The sequence below is a fragment of the Humulus lupulus genome, chromosome 8 (genome assembly GCF_963169125.1).
Source record: "Humulus lupulus chromosome 8, drHumLupu1.1, whole genome shotgun sequence".
Classification (NCBI taxonomy): Eukaryota; Viridiplantae; Streptophyta; class Magnoliopsida; order Rosales; family Cannabaceae; genus Humulus; species Humulus lupulus.
The window spans coordinates 132086571-132112604 of NC_084800.1; positions in this window are offsets into that span (position 1 = coordinate 132086571).

The window sequence follows — 26034 nt, forward strand, 5'->3', positions numbered from 1 at the left end:
GCCTGGAGCTCGGATCTATCTTCACCTATTCTTGGGTCGATATCATCACTCAAGTTGGTACCTACGCCATCAGCTTTCTGAGGTTTTTCTATCCCAGGATCAGATCTTACTTCCTGAGATTCCTTGTTCTCGCCCTGAATGGCCATTGTCTGCTGCCCAGGTCGTGACTTTCCCTTCATGGAAATGCTATAGTATTCCATGGAAGTGAGCTGATCGCCTCAGACTGTACATATCCCCATAGAGGAGGGGAATTTGACTACAAGGTGGTGTACAGAAGTTATGGCTTCGAATGCCATCAACGTAGGCCGACCCAAAATTGAATTGTATGTGGCGGAACAATCGATGACCACAAACTCGAGGAGTTTGGAAACAGTTCGTGGTCCCTCACCCAAGGTTATTACTAACTCGATCGTTCCTATCGCTGCCGACCCTTCGCCAGAAAACCCATACAACATCACGGAGGTGGCCTTCAGCTCGACTACAGACAACCCCATTTTTTCTATCGTGGACCAGAACATCAGGTTCACCGAACTCCCATTATCAACTAGTATTCTCCTAACTCTCTGATTGGCGAGCTGGGCAGTTATTAATAGAGGATCGTTGTGTGGGAACTAGACATGACTAGCGTCCTCTTCGGTAAAACCGATTGGTTGCCTCTCCAATCGCTACTGTTTAGGTAGATGATGCTCTGGGATAAACTCAACTCCATTATGAGACCTCAGTTCATTGATGTACCTCTTCTAGGCACCTCTTCTCGTCCCTTCCAGATGAGGGCCTCCGGAGATGGTGTTTATCTCTCCCCCTATTATGGGAGGAGGGGTATCCTGATTCACCCGGGCCCTGGGCTGGTTTATGGGAGCCTCCGGAGCTTGCTGACTGGTAGGGACTCGATTCTGCACATACTGAGCCAAAGGTCCGACTCTGATGAGTGTCTCGATCTCGTCCTTCAAATGCCTACAATCATTTGTGTTGTGACTGATGTCGTTGTGGAATAAACAGAATTTGGAGGGGTCTCTCTTGGCCTTCTGATTTATCAAGGGCTCTGACTTTTTCCACGGAAGGCGGGCAGAATTTGCTAGGAAAATGTGCTCCCTAATGTTTGTGAGTTTGGTATAAACCACGTAGACCGGGTTGAACTTTTCCACAGGCTTGTTCTTCTTTGGACCGTGCTAGCCACCCTCGCCACTCCCCTTTCTCTTGCCTCCACCCCCTTGGTTATTCTGGGCAACGGTCTGAGTCGTTTTCACGACGTCCGTTTCCGCTCCAATGGGCTGGTCAGGGATTTGGCTGGTTCCCATGATCGATGCTCGTGCTTCTTCCAAGTTTATCCATTCCTGGGCCTTGTTCAGGAATTCATCCACAGTGCTGACACCTTTCCTCTGGATTTCTTTCCACAGCCCGCCCCCAACAAGGATTCCAGTTCTAATAGCCATGAGTTTGGAGCTATCGCCTGCGTCCCTAGCTCGGGCCACAACGTTTGCAAACCTGCTCGGATAAGCTTTTAAGGGTTCCCTGGGTTGTTGCTTCACGTTTTCCAGGGTGTCCGCTTTGACGCGAGCCGCTTGAGAGGCTCGGAATGCCCTCTTGAAATCGGCAGAGAAATTCTTCCATGAGTTGATCAACTGTTTCTTACACTGCTTGAACCACTGCCTAGTTGGCCCGATCAAAGTCGAAGGGAATATCAGGCATCTCAGCTTGGGGCCAATATTATGGGCCATCATCAGGGTATTGAACATCCCCAAGTGATCTGACGGGTCCCCATCCCCATTGAATTTGGATAGATGGGGTATCCGGAAACCCGGCGGGTATGCCATGGCTGCGATGTTGGGGGGAAAAAGCTCGAGCTCGTTTCCCGAGTCATATTCGTCTTTGCCCTTTTCTGATAAGAGTTTCTTCATTAGCTCTTCCATCTGAGCTACCTTTCGAGGTTCTAGTCCTTGATCCCCTGGTTGTTCTAGGGTTGTTCAACAGATCCCGTTCCATTGTATGCGTTAGGCGGGTTATTGTCCCTCCAAGCTTGAGCTTGGTTTGGTGGGATATTCCCATTGTCACATATTTCAAAAGGACCATCCTCTCGGCGAGTACGACTTTCATTTCTGGTCGGATCCCCCCTCTGCGAGTTGAGGCGATCTCGAAGGTCGGTCCTCGAGGCGGCCCGAGGGCTTTGCGCCGAACTTAGATGATTGCGCAGGTCTCCACCGGATATGCCACTTCGGTGGCTCTCGGTCCAATAGCACCCATTGGAAAAGCTTAGAGCCTGCTGCCGGGGGTAAGGATCCGTGACATTTCTGCGCGCTCGCGGGCGATGGGTAGGAACGGCGGGAGGAAGATTCCTTCTGCTGTTCCCGTGTGCAGGAATATCTCGAGCAGGACGAGGAGGGGATGGGTATCTTATCGGCGAAGGGGGATGCCTAAATGGTGAAGCGATCCTAGTCCCGTTTGGCCGAATCAAACTAGCTCGCGGTCGCTCTATCCCACCACCTCCAACTTCCTACGCCCGGCGATCTGACCGTGGTACGGGAGGGCTGGCTAGAGCATGTTGTCTGCACGAGCTTTCCCTAGACCTCCTCCGCGAGCTGCCACGAGCCCTTCTGGGTGCGTTCGACGGTGGAGCCGAGCTTGGGGTTGAAGTTCTGATTGATCGGATAACTTGCTGATGGGCCCTGGGAAACTCCTCAAACATAGTTTCGTAGTTATGGTGCGACATGGGCGCAGAACTCGGGGTTGAGGTTCTAACCGACCGACTGGGTCTGGGCCGACTATCCCTACAGGACTTGTGAGTCCTGCTTTGCCTCTTTCTGATGTTAACGTTGGTTGCAAGAGGGGGTAACTGGGCCAAGACCTCCTCGATTTGCTTATTCTCTTTGGTTAGATAACTCCACAACTGCATGTTCTCCATTTCTATCGCCGTCAAGTAACACGGGTTCAGATTTGGCGGTAGGGGCGTCGAACTTCCGGTGTCGTCATGGTCCATCGGCTGCTTTCCCGATCGCTGCTGAACCTCTGGGTCTGGTTCGTTGGATATGGCGGCATGGTTGGCCTCCTGCCCACCATGTTGATCTGCCTCGTTACCATGTCTCGAACGAGTAACCACCATGATCAATGTGGATGCCAAAATCCACCAAGAAAAAAAAATCTATAGTCCCTAGTTGGAGCACAGGGATAACAGTCACTTAGTCATGTCACTGGGCTCGTGCCCATAGGTCTCATGAGACCGCATTCTGGCCAAAACTCTTAAAACCTCGTAAGTCTCTGCCTTTCTGGAGACTAAGTCACCTTATGCCAAGGAACCACGCACCATTACGCCTGGCGAGACCCGCATGCTCAACGGGAGCATCCTGCCTCACATGCGGCCAAGGAGACCCGCGCGCTGATGCCTCGACCAGGAGGGCCCCACGTGCACACTGGTGGCCTCGCACACATGCTGGTGTCTCGGCCAGGAGGGCCTCGCGCGGGTGCTTCAACCTCCCATGCACCTCGTCTCGCTCACCTCCACAACCAGGCGCCTCGCGTGCCTCCACAACCAGGCACCACACATGCCAGCACCTCGCACGCCTTGCGCACCTGCACCATCAGGTGCCTCGCACGGCTCAAGCGCCTCCACAACCAGGCACCTCGTGCACCAGCATCATTAGGCGCCTCGCGTACCCCCACAACCAAACACCTCGCACGCCTGCTTCACTAGGCGCCTCGCACACCTGCACCATCAGGTGCCTTGCGCACGCCTCAGACCAGCTCCACCAGGGCGCCTCGCGCCTCGCACATTCGAGGGTCTTGCACCATGATGGGCCTCGCGCCCTCACAGTCTCGCCATGCGCCTCGCGCCTAGGGTCCAAGAGCCCCATCTCATGCCAACGCACCAAGCACCCCTTGGCCTTGCATCAAGGGCCCCGTGACATGGGGCTCGCACCAAGGGCCTCACGACGATTCGACATGAAGTCATAAGAGATACGGAATAAGCCTACAGACTAAGAATAGTTAGAATATGGATACGGTACCCACGCCAGATAGGTAGTGGCGGTACAAGAATGGTACATGGTCAGGACTCCCTCAGCCCACTTATGAGGTCCGTACCCGACAAGTAGTGGAGGCATAATATGGTACCAAGACAGGAGTACTTTTGCAGACCCCTAACACGTACTAGAGCAGACCATCACTCTTCTAACACCACTACCACCTGTGCTATTACCCTGACATTGTACTCATGTACTATTTTGTCTCGAGGGACCACCATGTATAAGGGGTCATTAGAGCCTAGCTATAAATAGAGCTTGACCCATCAGAATAAGGGGTTGGAAAATCCATTGTGCACTTAGGCTATTGTGCAATATACAAAGGCTTACTCCATTGTTGATCTGTGTTTTACCTTTCCTTAAGCTTATTATAAGTTCTTATCTAAATCTAAACATCACCATACTTATCGTTGAGTTTTTCGATCTAATTTCGTTTATTAGATTTCTCTGTCAACAATTTGGCGCCGTCTGTGGGAAGAACAAGCATCAAGCCAACGTTCTTTCATCACTTCCAACAAAGAAAGATGCTAAGACGTTGAAAACGCCTACGGCAAATACAAGAGGATGAGGTTCGCTGGGACGGAGTAGAGCGGAGGGCTTCCAAGAGAGACCCCCCCTCCGTCTAAGCATGGAGGTAGACCAGAGGAACCTCTTCCCCCAAGGGAGGAGAAGGAAGCATCGTCCCCGGCTATCTGGCCCGACAGAGGTCATTCAAAGCCGCCAATGCATCCACTTCAGCGGCCCCCGGTGGCACCACGCCCAAGCCACCATGACCCAGATCCATCGACGCACGGGCCAAGCAAAGGTCCCGGGGTACGCTCGGTAAGTTCCAGCTCAAGGACTCGCTTCTACAAGGATGAGATTCAACAGTTACATAAAAAGACTCGAAGGCTGGAAACCACGATAGAGAAAATGTAGGAGGTCTTAAACGACCTACTGCAAGGAAAGTCAAGCATACCCCTTCCTAATCGTAAAGAGAAAGAGCATGAAAAAGGGGAAAACACTGTCCCCATAGACGATGGGAGAACCCGACTTTCCACCAGTAAAACTCCCCTGAAAAGGTCCCATGGGGAACCTAGGCCGACGAAATGCCCCCAGGAGCAAAGGAGGAAGGAAGACGATGGTCGTAAGAACGAAGCATAAGTCACCTCAAAAGAAGCGCCCCCCGCGGTTCCCCCAAGGAACACAACCAAAGCAAGGGTTCAGTCTGAGGACCCGCGAGACTCCTCAAGAAAAAAGAGGAGGGGACTAGACACCAAAATGCGGAGCCCTCAAGGCAAGAAAACCACTGCACTTGGGGGGCACAAAGATGACGAAGAATTTGACCGTGATTTGCCCTTCACAAGGGAGATCCAGGCTGAGCAAATGCCCACTATCTTCAAAGAGCCTCGCATGACTCCGTACGAGGGTACTACAGACCCAAAATATCACTTAGACTCCTTCAATAACCTGATGAGGTTAAGAGGGGTGAACAGTAGGGCAAAGTGCCATTGCTTTGTCGTTACGCTTAAAGGAGTGGCGTACAAGTGGTTCAAGAGGTTAAGCCCAGGAACAATCAAGTCATGGCAGCAATTCTCTGATGAATTTCTTCAGCAACACCATGCAGCTTGTGATTACGTCATGCCAATTACCACCCTCGCTAACATAAAACAAGGCGAGAATGAAATTCTGAAGAACTATATCCACAGGCTCAATATAGAAGCAACAAAGGTGGGAAGTTTAACCAAAGCGGAGCTCAAGATGGCTATTACAGCCGGAGTTCGTCCAGGGAGCAAGCTATGGGATAACATGCTCCAAAGAGAAGTTTTAAATTTAGATGATTTCTTCGAGAGAGCACAGAAGTACATACGGGGGGAAGAGGGTCGTAAGAACTTGCATGTTGAAGAAAGCGAACCTTCCTCCAGTCGCCCTACAACCGATACAACTGAAGAATCCATATAGAAGGGGGCGTCGTGCTAGAGGGGTCGCTGAACAAGTTTGAGATTGAACGGAGACCATCTAGCCATGAAAGTCCCGACCCGAGGGGAGATCACCTCAAAAATTGCAAAAAGGGTCTCAAAAGTAAACGCGTGCAAAAAGGGTCTCAAAAGTAGACACTTGCAAAAAGGGTCTCAAAAGTAGACGCCTGCAAAAAGGGTCTCAAAAGTAGACGCCTGCAAAAAGGGTCTCAAAAGTAGACACTTGCAAAAAGGGTCTCAAAAGTAGACGCCTGCAAAAAGGGTCTCAAAAGTAAACGCTTGCAAAAAGAGTCTCAAAGTAGACGCTCGCAAAAAGGGTCTCAAAGTAGACACTTGCAAAAAGGGTCTCAAAGTAGGTGCTTGCCAAAAAGGGTCTCAAAGAAGACGCTTGCAAAAATAGTACTATGCCTAATGATGAGAAGGACACTTCTCGCAAGAAAAAATAAGCGTGCGCAACAGTATGTATAAGGATAACTAGAACCCAAGGGGTCAACATATCCTTATAGATACAACCAAAGAGAGACCTACCGAACCCCCTTTCGCGTGGGTTCCAAAGGACCTCGAGCATGATAAATACAAAAAAAAATAATAATAATAATAATAATAAAAAGAAAAGAAAAAGATAATAATAAAAAGGAAGAGAAGAGTCTACAAGAACGCCTAAAGGCCTCCCTGTAGACTGGGGGGCAAGTGTGGGTGCCAAAAATCCACCAAGAAAAAAAATCTATAGTCCCTGGTTGGAGCACAGGGATAACAGTCACGTAGTCATGTCATTGGACTCGTGCCCATAGGTCTCATGAGACCACGTTCTGGCCAAAACTCTTAAAACCCCGTAAGTCTCTACCTTTCTAGAGACTAAGTCACCTTATGCCAAGGAACCACGCACCATTACGCCTAGCGAGACCCGTATGCTCAACGGGACCATCCTGCCTCACATGCGGCCAAGGAGCCCCGCGTGCTGATGCCTCGGCCAGGAGGGCCTCACGCGCACGCTGGTGGCCTCGCACACACGCCGGTGTCTCGGCCAGGAGGGCCTCGCGTGGGTTCTTCAGCCGTCCATGCACCTCGCCTCCACAACCAGGCGCCTCGTGCGCCTTGCGTGCCTCCACAACCAGGCACCTCGCACGCCAGCACCACTAGGCACCTCGCGCACCTTGCACACCTACACCATCAGGTGCCTCATGCGTCTCGCGTGCCTCCACAACCAGGCGCCTCGCACGCCAGCATCACTAGGCGCCTCACGCACCCCCACAACAAAACGCCTTGCGCGCTTGTGCCACTAGGCGCCTCGCGTACCTGCACCATCAGGTGCCTCGCGCATGCCTCAGACCAGCTCGACCAGGGCACCTCGCGCCTCGCACACTCGAGGGTCTCGCACCACGATGGGCCTCGCGCCCTCACATGCCTCGCCATGTGCCTCACCCACAAGCGCCTCGCGCCTAGGGTCCAAGAGCCCTGTCTCATGCCAACCACCAAGCACCCCTTGTCCTCGCACCAAGGGCCCCGTGACATGGGTCTCGCACCAAGGGCCTCACGACGATTCAACATGAAGTCATAAGAGATACAGAATGAGCCTACAGACCAAGAATAGTTAGAGTACGGATACGGTGCCCACACCAGACAGGTAGTGGTGGTACAAGAATGGTACATGGTCAGGACTCCCTCACCCCACTTATGAGGTCCATACCCGACAAGTAGTGGAGGCATAATATGGTACCAAGACAGGAGTTCTTTGACAGTGTACTCATGTACTATTTTGTCCCGAGGGACCACCATGTATAAGGGGTCATTAGAGCCCATCTACAAATAGAGCTTGACCCCTCAGAATAAGGGGTTGGAAAACTCATTGTACACTTAGCCTATTGTGCAATATACAAATGCTTACTCCATTGTTGATTTGTGTTTTACCTTTCCTTAAGCTTATTATAAGTTCTTATCTAAATCTAAACATCACTATACTTATCGTTGACTTTTTCAATCTAATTTCGTTGACGAGATTTCACCGTCAACAATCAAGTTTTCGCGATAGCACTAATCTAAACGCTCTCAACGAAAGCACCAAACTGTTGACGCGGTTTTTCACTAACAGTAAATTATGTGAACAAATAGGATGGATTAGTACTGATTGATAAATCGTAATATGAAAATGATAATAATCGAGAATGTGGAAACTAATTGCAAAGAAAGATGGTCACCCCTTTTTTAGGTGGTTTGGAGGTTAAAATCCCCCTAGTCCACCAGTCAATATTATTGATCTATCCTTCTTATTTCTTACAAAGTATTTGCTTTACAAGAAGAATCCAACCCCTAACCCTTCCCAGGGTCTTGGTATTTATAGGGGAATGATCCTTGGGTAAGTGATGGGGTCATCCCGTGACCTCTTCATCCATCATGTCATTCATGTGACACTGATGATTAATTCCTAACCCTTACAGTGAAGTGTGGTCTAATCAATAGGTAAAGATGGGTAATGGGCCGCATGGCCCAAATCAGGTGTGGGATGTCTGATCACGCACGTTTATATTGCGTATCCGAGAATTCAGGAATAGAACAGACATGTGATGTCTGGTATACGCACATTTATATTGCGTGGCTAACTTTATAAAGATCTGGTGGTACGTCAGGCTTCTGATGTGCCACGAGCTTAATGTGGTGCTAGCTCGTGCCTGATATACTATGTCGACACGATGGCTCCAAGTCCTGAGCAGCTAAACCATCCATCAGCTCGAGCTATTTGTTTAGGGGACCGTACCAAACAGCTCCGGATGAACGGTGGATATGTGGCAGGTCAGTTACGGCCCTTTCCTAGCTCAACAAAGTACGTACGGATATTCAGGGCGTACATGTATATTATGTAATATATATGGAAAGACTACGGTACAATCACTTTTTTTGTTGTAATAGTGCAGCTAGTGAGTTATGTTCTACACTTCGATAATTTTTTTTCAATTTTTTTTATGAGAGTGTACATTGTAGTCATTAAGGCATCCAGCAAATTTTCAAGAAATTTTTAATAATTTATAGTGCCGAAAACAAGGTTTAAACAGTTGAATTTTACATGCGCATGCAAAAAAAAAACACGTTTGCAACAAGCTGCTTGAATCTTATTTTCGGCACTATAAATTATTCGAATTCTTTTAAAAATTTACAAAATATCTTAAATCACTATAATGTACACCGTCATATAAAAATTTTGAAATTTTTTTTATCAAAAATGACTCAGTGGCTGCCAGTGCAGCAAAAATAGTAGCTGCACCATATTCTTATCATATATACGTATGATATACTGTATATATTATATATATCTAATTTCATTACTACTAATTCTTTTGTCCGATTATGCGAATGATACGTGGATATGTTTAGTTTAAACATTTTTTTTTATATTGAAACTCCCTTTCTTTCTCTCTTTTTGGTATTATTTTAGTAAATGCTTGGTAAAATTACTTTTTTAGTATAACTATTATTATTAATTTATTTGATAATGTGTTATTGCTACAAATTAATAAAATAGTATATACATTTTTTTTATATTTTTTATAAATATACATTATGTTTAGGAATCAGTATATTCATGTTATTTGATGACTTTTTACACAAAAAGAGTATATTCATATTAGTACAACTAATTAAATATATTATTTTTATATATGTTGGGCATATTTTTAATCTATTCATTTTTAAAAAAATCTTTGTGTTTGTTAATTTTCTCAGTTATTTTGGGTGTAAGTTTATTTATTTTGAGGTATATTTTTTATTTATTTTTGACATAATTTATAATGCACTGATAAGTTTTTCGATGTTCTTTTGTTGTTTCTAGCAAAAAAATATTTTGTTGTTGTTTTTTAGTTTATGTTGGGTTGATGCAATGTATTAACGTTTAGTTGATTTGCAGTTGATTTTTCAACATTATATTGTTGTGCAGTTGATGTCTAGTTAGTTTTAAGTTATTTTTTCAACAATGTATTGTTGTGAGGTTGATGTCTAGGTGATTTGTAGTTGTTTTTTCGAACCGTATTATAGTGGATAAATATCTAGTTGATTTTTAGTGGAATTAGGGGTTATGTTAAGTTGTTTTGGTTTATATTTTTAGTTTATTTTTTATACATTTTAAAATGCATTGATAAGTTTTTCGAGATTGTTTTTTTTATGTATTTTAAATATTTTGGGTTGATGCAATGTGTTGATATCAAGTTGATCTGTAGTTGTTGTGAGGTTGATGTCTCATTGATTTTTGATTGATGTGCAATGTGCTCATGTTGAGTTGATTTGCATTTGCTGTGTGGTTGATGTCTCGTTGATTTTAAGTTGCTTTTGACACTGTATTTTTGTAAATAAAAATTTTAAAAAACAATATTTTAAAAAAATTGAGTTAGTAAAATTAAAAAAAAAAGTTAAGGGGTCGTAAAAATATAAAAGTAACATAAAAAAAATTATATTTATGAAAAATCTCTAAGATTAAAAGTTGTTTGGCTAACTGAAAAATAAAAAGTTGCTCTTTGGAAACGAATATATTATAAGACCCAAATATTTTGGTCTTGAAAGTTTTATTTTAAGGCTTAAGTTATTTTAGAAAAAAAGATGAAATACATCGTTTCATTATTGACGAATGCAAAAGAAGGGGCATCACCTTATAAGGCTTGCACTTGTGCAATGACAGAAACATAACTTAAGTTTTTGCCAAAATCTAGAATTAACAAAAGCCTAATTTTCCTTAATAAGAGATGGATTGTAACGCCTTGGATAGTCAAGACTGTTACACTTTTTATTTCAAATAGTATTGGACTCGCTAACCGAGTCATTTGGACATAAATGTGTAACTAATAGTAATTAACAGGTTAGGGTTAAAAAATTTGGTCAAAATAATATTTACTTTCATTAAAACATTTGAGTTCGTACACGGGATCCAAAAATAAACGTTTAAAAGTTAATTACAACTCAAAGGAATACAAGTAGGTTGGCCTAAGCGGCAAAATTAGGGTTCAACCCTAGTTCCTCTAAGAATCCCCAGCCGTGGTGGTCGAGCAGGCCGCATATGTACACGTCGCCGCCGAAGCTCTCCAACTCATGGCTAATCCAACTTCCCCTTTCTCTTACCTGCACCACATAGGACCCGTGAGCCAAGGCTCGGCAAGAAAACATATACATGCTCATAAGTAGTTAATAACAGATTACAAAATCATATCTAGCACGCCTTGCAGTAATAACTCTACTCATGCATGTATTTAATTCAGATAAGTGACTACAGAAACACACTAAGGCCCGTTGCACTAGATAAGTGACTGTAGAGTCACACCGGGGCCTGTTACCCTATTCTCTATATAACCAGCCTTAGGGCTGGCTAAGTGTACCTGGCGCTTTATTTTCAAAGCGACCATAGGGTCGTTCAAGTGTATATCACGCTCCTCGATAGGCTAAACCAATATGACCTGCACTCAGCACGCTATTGCTTCCCTTAACTCATAAGTCAAGCTTTTCAATAAGATAAAATAGATATGCATACATTATATATCATAAGTATGCACAACACAACTAACATGTCTAATAAAATAGTCCAAGCATGGTCATAACCATTTTAAAAAACCAGGCCAAGCTCTAATCACATACTGGGTGTAGTTTTCTTACCTTATGTCCTTAGGGAGACAAGTATCATGACCCCTTTCCTCTTGAGCCAATTAGTAACCTAGTCACAACCATAATAGAAAATATCCATCAATAACAAGCAAATAAAGGCTTCTGGATCGAGTCCTAGCCTCCGGGACCTCAAATTCTACTAAACCGGGTAATAGAATCCTTCCCGAGCCCTTAGGTTTGAGTCCCCGCAACTCAAAACCTAAACTGACCATTTCCCCCAATTAGAGTCGCGCCTCAAGCCCCATTAGGTCGCGGCGTGCCACAAGGCAGAGAGCTCCGAAACTCTTCTCACTGAAAACGTGTCGCGATGCGACCTATCCAGCGTCGCGGCACCAAAGCGCTTCTACGGACCTCCTTGTCCCTCTGAGTTCCTGCGAGTCGCGGCACCTCAAGAACAATGTCGCGACACGAACTTGTGAACCCAGAATTCTGTGTTTTCTTTCAAGCCAAAATCCCAAATTTTCCTCCCAAAACCAAACCACATCCAAAACTAAGTCCCAAAAAAGTTCCCAAACATCTCAAACAACATATAAACTCCTACTGAGATGTTTCTTGTGCTCTTCCTCCGACTGAGAATAAACTAGAATATCATCAATGAAGACTATCACAAACTGATCCAGATAATCCTTGATCACCCTATTCATCAAATTCATAAAAGTTGGTGGGGAATTATTCAAACCAAATGACATGACAAGGAACTCATAATGCTCATATCTGGTGCAGCAGGTTGTCTTCGATATATCTTTCTCCTTGATCCTCAACTGGTGATAATGATGGACCCAAAACGTGTATGTTTTAAAATTTTATACTCGCAAGCGCACGAATCGTATATGGAATATAGTATTCGTGTAAGCACGAGATCGAACCCAAATGAGTTGTCTAAAATCAAAAAGAAAACAATTTTAAACCAAAATTAATAAATTCTAACCTAGCTCCAAAGATTGATGAGATTTAATGTCATGAACATAAAATAAAAGATTTAAAATAAAGCTATTGAAGAGAATAAAAGTAAACCAATAATGATTTGAAAATAAGTGTTAAAAGAAATATTATTAAGATATTAGAATCCACAAAATGTAAGTTTAATAATATTTATTAGTATATTGATTCTCAAGTTTTAGTGATAGTTAAAATAAATCAAACTATCATTTTCCAAATAGATTTATAATTTTAAGCACAAATTACTTCTAAAACGATAGGATTTTTCTTCACTTTTCAAAAAGTATAATTTCAAAGTATTTAATGTGAATCAACCTAATGAAACAACAAAAAATCAAATAACATTATTTATAAGGCAAAACATAATATTTTTGTTCTAAGCATTGGATGTGTACAATTTAATGACACATCTTACACAAAGAATATTATGTTTTGCAAAATGAAGAACAAAGTGCATATTATCTAACAATCCAAAATATGGGATATTGAAGATGAAAGACATATATGAAGAAGAAAAATCCATAAACTTTGTTGCATTACAAGGGAAATCAACATACAACATAAATATTATCTAGTTACAAGTTGCTTCATCATGATCTTAATAATCTTATGAAAAAGATTAGAAGCACATAACTAGAATAGAAATTACAAAATAAACAAAAGACATACTTGAAAATGCTCTTGAAAAACCCAAAAATGGAAGAGAGAATGGTAGAGAGAAAATGAGAGAAAAGAAGATGGTAACCAAAAATTAAGCACCCCCAAAATGGTCTTCAAAACCCTTATTTATAGTCAAAATGAGATTATTAAAATAATCAATTTAAATTACTTAAATTGATTAGATTAATTAAACTAATAATGAAATGGTAAGTAGGGGTAAATTGTAGGGGTGATGATGATTTTGGGTAAAATGTTGTTGAAAAGTTGGATAAAAATATAGCATTTTTGACAAAGGGGACAAAGGGTACATTGTTGGGCTCAAGACAATAGGCAGCTGGCTTGGTGTGGGCTGGCAGGTGCTGGAGGCAGCTGGGCCGAATGGGAGAGGAGTTTAGTCTTTCAGATTGGGCCTGGGCAGGAGGAACGGGCCTGGTTGGGTTGAGAGTGCTGGGAAGAGCTGACGGGCCCGAGTGGAGCTGCTGGAGGCTGGTCCCAGGCGTGGCTGCTTTGGTTGTTGGGCTTCAGGGGGTGCAGGGATCCTTCGTGAGCCTCGGGTTGGCATGGGCCTGGGCAGGAGGAAAGGGCCTGGTTGCTGGCAGGCCCACGGTGGGGGAGCTGAGGCTGTGGGCCCAACGGTTGGGCTGGTGGTTTACGGCTGGTGAGCATGTTTTCAATTTTTGCTATTTTTTCCTTTCTTTTCCTTACTTTTCAAAGCCCAAAAAATGCAATAAATTCCCTACAAAATAAATATAAAATAAATCATAATAAAATATTTTCAACCATAAAATAAATCAATTTAATTATTTGAAAATATTAATTATAACTTAATTTATATTTAACATTTAAGTTCAATAATACAACTTTTTTTTTACCTCAAACTAAACAACAATAATTCAAATAATTAACTACAACATTTTACAACAAAATAACTATAAAAATACAAAAAAATCTATAAAATTAAAATAAACCTAATAAATTCAAAATTACTTAAAACTTAATAAATTACTTAAAAACTCAAGAACTAAGCAACAATTAGCATATAAAATATGGTAAAATAACTCTATTTTGTAGAGTTATCAGATAACCAAATCGAAGATCAATCTTCGAGAATACAATCTTACCCTGCAACTGATCAAACAGGTCATCTATCATTGGCAGAAGATACTTGTTCTTCATGGTTAACTTGTTTAGTTCCCTATAATCAATACACATCCTCAGAGAACCATCCTTCTTTTTTCACAAATAGAATTGGTGCACCCCATGGTGAGAAACTGAACCTAATAAAATCCAAGTCTAAAAATTCCTGTAACTAGACCTTTAATTCTTTCAACTCTGTTGGAGCCATCCTGTACGGCGCCCTTGACACTAGTTCTATCCTTGGAGCCACCTCAATAACAAACTTTATCTCTCTATATGGCAGAAACCCTGGAAAATCTTCTGGAAACACATCCATAAACTCACAGACTAGTCTAGTCTCTTCTGGTCCCACTGGCACGACCTGGGTGGTATCCACCACACTTGCTAGGAATCCTATGCAACCACCTCGCAATAGGACTCTAGCTCTCAATATTGATATCATAGGTACACGGGGTCCATGCACAATGCCAACAAATACAAAGGGATCCTCGCCCTCGGGCTCAAAGGTTACCATCTTCTTTTTACAGTCTATAGTTTCCCTATATTTAACTAACTAATCCATACCCAGAATCATGTCAAAATCATTCATAACAAACTCAATCAAGTCCACTGACAACTCTCTGCCATCCACTGTCACTGGCATTGATCTGATCCATCTTCTGGAAACTACCAACTCTCCAATAGGTAATAAAGTTCCAAACCCCACAGTATATCAATCACAAGGTCTACATAGTCTATCAATTATCCTACTAGAAACAAATGAATGTGTAGCACCAGAATCAATAAAAATATTATATAAGGTTCCAACACTAGAAAGTTGACCTATCACTACTAAGGGACTAACCTCATCCTCTGCCTGTGTCAACATGAACACTCAAGCTAGAGTCAAGTTGTATACTTTCTTTGGTTCCTCGTTCTTTGCTCTCGAGCAGTCTTCTTCAAGTGTCCCACTATCCCGCACAGAAAGCAGGCCTTTGCCTGACACTCTCCCACATGGCGCCTTCTACATCTAGCGCACTCAGGGTAAGCCCTCCAGACCTCATTCCTGCCTTGGCGGCCTATCTGTATACCACGTAGCCTCTTGTTGAGGCTAGAACCTAAAAAAGTATCTACAGCCTTCCTTTTCTAGTCACTAGGGCCTCCGCCTCTACTAGAACCCATAAAGGGAGGTCCATTCCTCCTGGTGTCTCTCCTGGACGCGTTCTCACACCAGATTTTGTTCTCTGTGACCTTTGTAGTAAGGGCTTTCTCTATCGCCTATGCATATGTCGTCACCCCAGGCACAGTGGTAATTCGAACATCTCGAGCTATCCTAGGTTGTAACCCCTGAAGGAACCTTTCTTCTTTTTCCCATCTATGGGCACCAAGTCTGCAACAAACTTGGCCAGTCTATCAAACTTCTATGCATACTCTGTCACTAACATATTTCCTGTAGCAACTTACTGAATTCCTCTCCCTTTGCAGCCCTAACTGCATCATTGTAGTACTTTTCATTAAATATAGTTCTGAACTCTTCCCAATCCATGGTTTTCACATTCCTGGTCTGGGATATTACTTCCCACCAAATTCAGGCATCCTCCTGAAACATATACATGGCACAAGCCACTCTCTCATTACCAACTACCCTCATAAAGTCTAGGATAGCGGTAATCATGTCGATCTATTGCTCGACCTTTACTGGAACTGTACTGTAACGCCCTGGATAACCAAGACCGTAACACTGTGTATTTTAAAATAATGAAAAACTTACTAATCAAGTCATTTGAATGATAATGTGTTCCTAAAGTCAACTATCAGGTTAGGGTTAAAATATTTTGATCATAAACGATTAATTTTCATTAAAAAAGATGTTTCGTACATGGGATCCCAAAAACAGGGTATAAGTGATAATTTACAACCCTAAAAAGTTTAATACAATGAAAAGCCACTCTAATGGCAAAATACATGTTCTAGGGCTCTGTTCATGTACTTTCCCTTGGCTGTGGCGGATGAGCAGCTGTCTATGTACATGTCGCCCCCAGAGCTCTCCAACTCATGGTTGGTCCAGTTTTCCTTTGCCTTTACATACACCACGTAGCACCCGTGAGCCAAGGCCCAGCAAGAAAACCATAAACAACAAGCACATATAACTAAAGTAATATTCAATCAGTCTTAACTCAATCAGTTCAGTCATTTAACAGAATTCAAGCATATAAATAAACAATAGCAAACACATCATCTCAAACACATATCGTAACCAATTACACAAATGCTCAGGGTTGGCACACTTAGGCCGAGCCCTTTATTTTTTTAGCTGACCCCGACTCACTTAGGCTAAGTTGTGTTTAATACGCTTATCATCAGCCCCAGCCCTCTTAGGTCGTTCATTCTCGTATACATAACAATAGTATAATCACACAATACACATATCCAGTTATTGGGAACCTCGATCCCATTCACAACCACAAGGGTGCAGTCTTTTTACTTCGAATCCCGATCGAAGAATGCAAAACGATCCCGAGCACGATCCTCAGTCATGAGCCTTGGCGATAAACACTTAGGGAACAAATATTAGTCTCCGAGACCTCGAATTCAACTAAACCGAGTAGTAGAATTTATCCCGAGAGCCTAAGTTTGAATTCTCGAGCCTCCCCGAACCTTAAACCTTATTTCCCCTTAATTCCCCATTGCGGGCCGTGACTTTCCCGAGAGGGTCGTGGCCCGCCCCTTAGGCAGAGGCTCAATCTCCCTCTAATGGGGGACACGGGCTGCAACTTGCTCTCCTCCGAGTTGTGACGCGCCTAGCAAATAGAGGCTCCCAGCCTCCAAAATTCATGTGGGTCGCGGCGCTTGAAGAATAGGACCGCGACCCGAGGCCCCTAAACCAAAAAAAAAACCAATTTCTCTCAACGTTTTTCCACAAGTCCAACCTCAAATTTCCATCTCAAACTAGCAGCCAAACTCAAATTCAAGCCCATAATTCCTATCTTTATACCCCAACCATCACAACTAACCTATAACCATTTTCTTGCACCATCAAACACTCAAATCCATCCAACAAACTAAAACTCATGCAAACTCTAAGTTTAATATAATCTCAAACAGATTTCAACAATTGAATTGAAATTTACCTCAGTCTATGGCTTGAATTTCTCCAGCTATCCTCTGCCCACTTCCACCCTTAACTCTTAAATTTAACCCAGCCCAAACTCAGCTCTAATCCAGCTTAAACTAAGTCTCTTTCAACAACCTCAAAGTCTCAACACAAGAGGGAGATAGAGAGAATGCAAGTGAGAGGGTGAGAGAGTGTGCTGAGAAATTCCACTACCTTCTGGTTGCCCCTTAGACACTTACTGAGTATATAGCTTAATTAGAAAAGACCAAACTGCCCCTTATCACTAACCCAGCCCTTAAATTACCCCTAGGGGTAGAATGGTCATTTTCCCCCGGTTCCCGCTAATTCCTCAAGTATTCCTACTATTAACCAAGTAACCCCATCACATCTAATTAATTATCAAATACTTATTCGTTACTCAATAAATCCCAAAATATTCTTTACATTCCCAAAAATACCCCCAAGCTCCCCTGAGACAAGCATTTAAACCCCATTGTGACTATTTCGCTAATCCGCTCACTAAGAGCGTCTCGAGCCATACACTGCAAATATATCCACATAATAATGTGGTCTCAACCATATATCACATAAAATCACATTTATGCCCTTAATGGGCCAAATTACAAATATGCCCTTATGAACACTAAAGGGCCCACAAGCATATTTAATACTCATAAACATGAATATAACATACTCACATAGTCATATTAATCATGCATGCCACATAGTCATGCATTTAACCAATTAGACACACATATATCCAATTATGCCTCCAGGCACGCTAATCAAGGCACTAAGCCCTATTAGCAATTTTTGGTCGTTACATGTATTGCCCTAAAAAACTGGAGGGTGTTGTTTCCTGAATCATTCATAAAGAGGTTCCCATCTGCTCTCACCTTCGGCAGCTATACTACTGTCGGTACCAATGCAGGTGGCAGCGCTAGGTGAACGTTCCCTGCTGGAACATGTTGCTGTCTAAGTAGGCAAGTCTCTTTTTCCTGCCTTTGTAATCTAGCTTACATATCAGCAAGCACTTGCTACCAGTTCTCTGGAGTTGGTGGAGGGGCTTAGCCATGACTATTTTCCTGGGCCTGTACTTCTTAGCCAGCTGATGGATCTGACTATCTTGGAAGCATACTTCCAAGTTTATCTGCAGTTAACAATTCGGCCTATCAGGTAGTGATAACAATACCTCTTGTCGCCCCACGGTCAAAAACCGATCAAATAAGCATTCACATGCAATCACAATGCTAATAAGCATTTTAATAGCTTTCACACTCAACAAGCATGCTAGTAAGCATGTTGGTTCATATTCATACTCAAACATGGTGCTATCAAGCACTTCCTGACATTTATAAGCATATAACGACACTAATAAGAATTTTCTGCATTTATAAGCAAATAACAATGCTAATAAGCATTTTTTAACATACATGTGCATATAACAGCGCTAATAAGCGTTTCCTTAGCATTCATAAGTAGTGACAGTGCTAATAAGCATGTCTTTATCAAACACACAGCAGTCAAGGGCCATGCCCTATCAGAATATCTTATGCTCCCTAATAAGGTAGGAAGATAAGACATTTATATCCTATTTAAGCAGTTAAACATATGACCACATAAATAGTTACCAAACCCTGAGTTGAGCTTGTCTTTAGCAGTGAGTGTACATGCCCAGCCAGTCTTCAGGAACCATTAAACCTTGGCAGCTCTAATACCAAGTTGTAACGCCCTAGATAGCCAAGACTGTTACACTTTGTATTTCAAATAGTGCTAGAATCGCTAATAGAGTCATTTACACATAAACTTGTAACTAACAGTAATTAACGGGTTAAGGTTAAAACATTTGGTCAAAATAATATTTACTTTCATTAAAACATTTGAGTTCGTACACTGGATCCCAAAATAAACGTTTAAAAGTTAATTACAACTCAAAGAGATACAAGCAGGTCGGCCTAAGTGCCAAAATTAGGGTTCAACTCTAGTTCCTCTAAGAATCCCTAGTCGTGGCAGTCGAGCGGGCCGCATTTGTACACGCTGCCACAGAAGCTCTCCAACTCATGGCTAATCCAACTTCCCCTTTCCCTTACATGCACCACATAGGATCCATGAGCCAAGGCTCAGCAAGAAAACATATACATGCTCATAAGCAGTTAATAAAAAATTACAAAATCTTATCTAGCACGCCTCGCAGTAATAACTCTACTCATGCATGTATTTAATTCAGATAAGTGACTATAGAATCACACTGGGGCTCGTTTCCCTAGATAAGTGACTGTAGAGTCACACCAGGGCATGTTACCCTATTCTCTGTATAACCATCCTTAGGGCTAGCCAAGCTTACCTAACGCTTTATTTTCCAAGCGACCATAGGGTCGTTCAAGCATATATCACGCTCCTTGATAGGTCTAACCAATCTGATTTGTGCTCAGCGTGTTATTTCCACCCTTGACTCATAAGTCAAGCCTTTCAATCAAATTAAACAGATAAGCATACATCATATATCACAAGTATGCACAACACAATTAACACGTCTAATAAAACAATCCAAGCATGGTCATAACCCTGTTCAATAATCGGGCCAAGCCCTAATCACATATTGGGTGCAGTTTTCTTACCTTATGTCCTTAGCAAGACAAGTATCACGACCTTGAGCACGACCCTTTTCCTCTTGAACCAATCAGTAACCTAGTCACTGTTAGGAAAACTTATACAGGATCTTTATTTATTTTCATGTAGATCTAATATTAAACAAATTAATATGAGATAACGTAGAACATGTTTCTAAAATTGAATTCAAAGAGAAAAAAAGATAAGAATACTTACAGTATACGCAGCAAAATGAAAGAGTCCTTCCTTCAGTTTCTCTAACTCTTGCATCCTTTCTGTCGCAGAGTATTATCAAGAAACTGAACCGTTCTTCTATAATCTTCACAGTCTTCCAAAGTATCCATAGAATCACCTAGACTATAGTGGGCAATTCTCAACACATGAGATAGATACAGAGAGGAGAAGAGAAAATAACAAAGAGGCTTAGAAAATGACTTGTGTTTAGAGAGAATCTAAAACTATCAGAAAACTAGTTATTAAACTTATTTGTCGTCTGTCTTGATTTCTCTCTAAGCACTCCTTTTATAGACTCAATTAGGCCATTATATTTAATTAAAAAATAAATAAAATTATAGCCAATTTTAATCCCTAGGTCGAAATTATCATGGGCTTTAGGCCCGTGAAATTTCCCATTTGATTGATTTAATTAATTAAATAATTATTTAAATCCTTTATCAAGTTAATTATTTATAATTTTAACCTTGATTTAAACTTATTTATTAATTTAGATACCAATTTATCTTAATTAATAAATCTGCCATAATTTCTCTTTTCTTCTCAAAATTACATAACTCTGTGAAACTATCCAAAATTGACTTGGTCAACTTTGATAATTCTAATTGATAATTAAATCAATTAATTGAGACTATCTAGAGGATTTTATCCAAGATACAATGGGGACCATGTGCCTATGAAATCAAGCTCCAATAAGTTATCATAAATAAAACAAATAAATTTAAGGGATATTTGCGGCATAAGTACCCAATGTTTGGGTTTTGTACGCGGCATAGACCCAATGTTTATTTTTAGTGGCAAAAGTACCCAAAGTCAGTAAAACTTTAATTCCGTCAGCCTCCTCTGTTAGGTTCCGTTTCGTGATGACTGGACCAACACGTGTCACTTCGTGATTGGTCCAACTCAATAATATTTTTAAAATAATTATGATTTGGACCAATAAAAACGTGACACATGTCTGCCTAACGGAGGAGACTGGCGGAATTACAGTTTTACTGACTTTGGGTACTTTTGCCACTAAAAATAAACATTGGGTCTATGCCACGTACAAAACCCAAACATTGGGTACTTATGCCGCAATTATCCCTAAATTTAATAACTTATTAATTCCCCGTGACTCCACAATAGACTCGGAATTGCACTATTGAATTCATAGAACGCTCTATAACAAATATAGATACGCTATTAATTATCCATTGTTACAACCATAATTGTCACTCAATCCCTTATAGACGGTCTACAATGAGATAGGACTAAAATATCGTTTTACCCCTTGTTGAATGTATTTTTAGCCAACGACGTGAGAACGTCAAATACGACAAACCTTCAAGAGAAATAAAAACGACACAGACGGTTTAATAAAGAAAATAAAGAACACAGGAGATTTTTATAGTGGTTCAGCCCCGATTGTCGGTAATAGCCTAATCCACTTAGAGTTGTGATTTATATATCTGTACTCAAGATCAGATGGACTGAGCCAACTGAGTTTCTCCAGTACAGATTGCAAAAATACAAGAATTCTCTCAAATTTGAGCACTTTCTCTCTCTAGAATACTCAGACCCAATTTTCTCTCTCTAGAAAGAAGAAGCAGAAGAAGCCCTTCTCTCATCCCATAAGCCCTCTATTTATAGGCTTAGGGTCATACATACGGTATCCCTTAGAACCAGGATATTTTATTATATTTATTACATTTAAATTACAAAGAAACATTCAAAATTCAAAATGTAACAAACCCCCCATTTGTGGGAAGAATGAGAGATTCTCGCATATCTTGTTGAAGTTGTTTCTGGGAATCTTGACTTAGTCCTCCTCTTGCTAGTTGATCCACCTCCTACTGACCACCCATGCAAGTGCTGGTCGGACGTGTGCATGGTGGTAGGACATGCATGGTGGTAGGACATGCACTTCTCTCCTCTAACATGGCACTCTCCTCTAGCATGCCATGTTTCTCCTCGGACCAAATCATTGGGGTCTCCTAGGACCACTCTCTTGGGGTCTCCTAGGACCACTTTCTTGAGTTCTCCTCGGATGCATTCTCCTTGGGGTCTCCTAGGACCACTCTCTTGGGGTCTCCTAGGACCACTTTCTTGAGTTCTCCTCGGATGCACTCTCCTTAGCTCTCCTAGGATGCATTCTCCTTAGCCTCCTAGGATGCATTCTCCTTAGCCTCCTAGGATGCACTCTCCTTAGCTCTCCTAGGATGCATTCTCCTTAGCCTCCTAGGATGCACTCTCCTTAGCTCTCCTAGGATGCATTCTCCTTAGTCTCCTAGGATGCACTTTCCTTAGCTTTCCTCGGACCAAGGTGCACTTGGCTTGGTTATGACATCTTTCAAGCAGTCCAAATTCTTCTTCAGTCTACCGGGTCTTTTTATCACAACTCTGAGGAGTCAATGTATTTATTACGGACCATGTACTGCCATTTGTCACCTCTATTGCCACGTTATTGATCTCCAATTTTTGGGTATAACACCCCTCATTGTATTTTATCCTTAAAACACTTAGTTCCTTGTAAATGATATTTCAGTAAACTAATTTAATTACTGAAATGAGATCTCTATCATTTAACACCTTAAACCAAACTAAAAGGAAACCATCGTTTCACTTCTTCATCAGAAGCTATAGATGTTCATATCTATGATTAACACTCCCACTCAATTATACTACGGAGTTCCCAAGATGTAAGTATGGGCTAGTCCATAGGGTAAGCTAGCAACGAACAAGTCAAAGAACTAAAATAATACAATCAGTTAGAATACTAACCACTCAGAATTGAGATTGAATTGACCTATGGTCAACTATATGATATGACTAGAATAGATAATAATAGTATGTTCACTTATCTTATCAACTATCAATATCGGTCCAGTCCAATATAACAAATACATCCAATCTTATCTACTTTGCTAATGTTCTGGAAAGAACATAACACTGTAATGTGTAAGTAGATCATATCGTATATTGGCAAGTCAGTGTAAATCATGTGCACTGACTAATCTTAGGACTAACTTATTTTGAACATATAATCATATTTATATTCCACTGTGATTACGTCATGTAACGACCCCACTATCTATGAAACTTAGGTCATTAAACCCACTAGACATAAGCACAACTTTGAAAAGAACATACATAAGAAAATTCATAACTTTATTGAAAACTTTAAAGAAACAATATTTGTAATACATAAATGAGCTCAATGTTTTAAAATAAAACATAACTTTAAATAAAATTGTTTACAAAGCTACATGCGGAAAAATACATAAAAACATAATTTTAAAGAGACTAAAAAAATTGTTGTCCTCGAATCGACACGCAGCCCATCCACTCCATTCACCTCCATACACACACCAAGCTTCCAAGAATCCTTCCACCTCTGCATCTATTTTCCTACATCATACTAAAAGAAAAGGAGTGAGCCTAATGCCCAGCAAGGAAAAACTACTAACAACATAAACATACACATAAAATCATATCATAACATATGCTATAAACATATCAAAACATATACTAAAAACATATCATAACATATACAATAAACATATTATAACATATTCTATATAAGACTATACTAATAATGGCCATTATGGCATGTGATAAACCATCTACGTCCCATGTCTAATATTTGAGGTAGGTTAGATCACATGTAGTGTATGATAACCCATCTACGTCCCCTGTCTAATATATGAGGTAGGGTAAATCATAACATAACATATAAAAACATACACTTATCATAACATATTAAACATAACATAACATAAAAACATAACATAACATATCATACAAACATACAAGATCTAGCCTATTTTCCTTACCAAAATACCGGGATGATGAGAACAAGGTCAGGATTTTGGAACACTCCTAAAAATCATTAATAGAGAGGTGAGTTTTCTAAAAGAAAGAGATGAAGAGGAATGAACTAAACCATCGAGAAGATACTTACCAACAAGAAATCTCAAGTTCGAAGAACTTAGATGCCTAACCAAGAATAGAGAAGATTGGGTTAGGAATTGAGTAGAGAAAAACTATAAGAACTAATGAAACAATACAGAAAAGGAACTAAGAATAGGAATACCTTTGAAATTGCTATGACCGAACTACACCTCGAAACCGAAATACACACTATGAACCTTACTTCCCAAGTGTCTAATAAGCTTAGAATGATAAAGCTTATAACCCCAACCCAAGTGTTTATCACTCTATAGTCTCACCAGCACCTGGAAGGCTCTGATCAATGCTTGAAGAATGAATGAAAAGGCTTGGTGCTAGGTCCTATTTATAGAGTTCTAGGAATAAAAATCTTCTTTTTGGCTTTGAATAAAAATAATGAATTTAATTGAAAATATTTGAATATTCTTCAGCCAAAGGCTTAGGACTTGGTCAAATTGTTCAGAGAGAGGTTTAAGGAGTCAAAACTTGATTTTTAAAAACAAAAATAATCAAAACAAATAGAATCCTAACTTCTAACTCCCTAAATCTCGTAACTCTAAACTCACCTACAGTAAAATCAACATATCTGGAGCTGTAGGACTCCGATTTAGACTATTTGTATACCGTTAGAAAGCTAATTAAATTATCTACAACTTTCTAGCAATACTATTTTTAGAAATTCATAAGATAACTGGGTCAAAAACAGATCGGAAGTTACAGTACCCTAAAGTTACGAAAAATCTATTTAATTATCTAAATAACAACCTAATCCACAAATAAATAAAATTGTGATAAATGTCATGCTCCTAACAGATTCTGGTGAAGACTAAGTCTTATATTTCCCTTATTTTATCATTAAAATAATAATTCCTTAATAATCATGCATATGACAAGTGTCATAATCCTATTGGCTCTATCTAAACCTTAGGAATAACTATGCTCATGACAAGTGTCATATTCTTATTGGCTATATCTAAGCCTTAGGTTATAAAAATCATCATATTAATAACCAGTAATATTAATCAAACCTTATGTTATAATTAATATTCTTAAACTATAGGTTAAACTTATAAAATCCATAACTATTGGTAGGAGTTTCCAACTAAATCCCGGCTTGAACCAAAATCCACAGTAATAAACATACTATAACTACTACTAGCTATTACTATTACTACTACTATCTAACTAGCTAAGTAAAGTTCTTGGACTCTACAATTCTCCCCTACTAAAAAGAATTTCTTCCTCGAAATTTACTTACCAAATAATTCCGGATACCAAGCTTGCATGTCCTCCTCCAACTCCCATGTTGCCTCTCGTTCAGAACTATTTCTCCATAGGACCTTGACTATCGGAATACTCTTAGACCGTAATTCTTTCATCCCTCTATCTAGGATGCTAACCGGTTGTTCCTCGTAACTCAAGTCTTTCTGGAGTGCTATCGTATCATACTTGAGGATGTGAGATGGGTCTGACACATATCTACACAACATTGAGTTGTGGAACACATTGTGACTATCTGCTAAAGCTGGCGGTAGGGCTAATCTATATGCAACTGCTCCCACTTTTTCCAACATCTCAAAAGGACCTATAAACCTGGGACTAAGCTTGCCTTTCTTCCTGAACCACTTCACACCTTTCATAGGAGATATTCTTAAGAAAACTTGATCTCTAACTTTGAATTCCACATCACGTCGCTTGGCATCCGCATAACTTTTCTAACAGCTCTGAGCAGCGAGCATACGCTGTCTAATCAGCGCTACTGCATCCTGAGCTTCTCTAACAGCTTCGGGTCCAAGTAGTTTCCTTTCTCCTACCTCATCCCAAT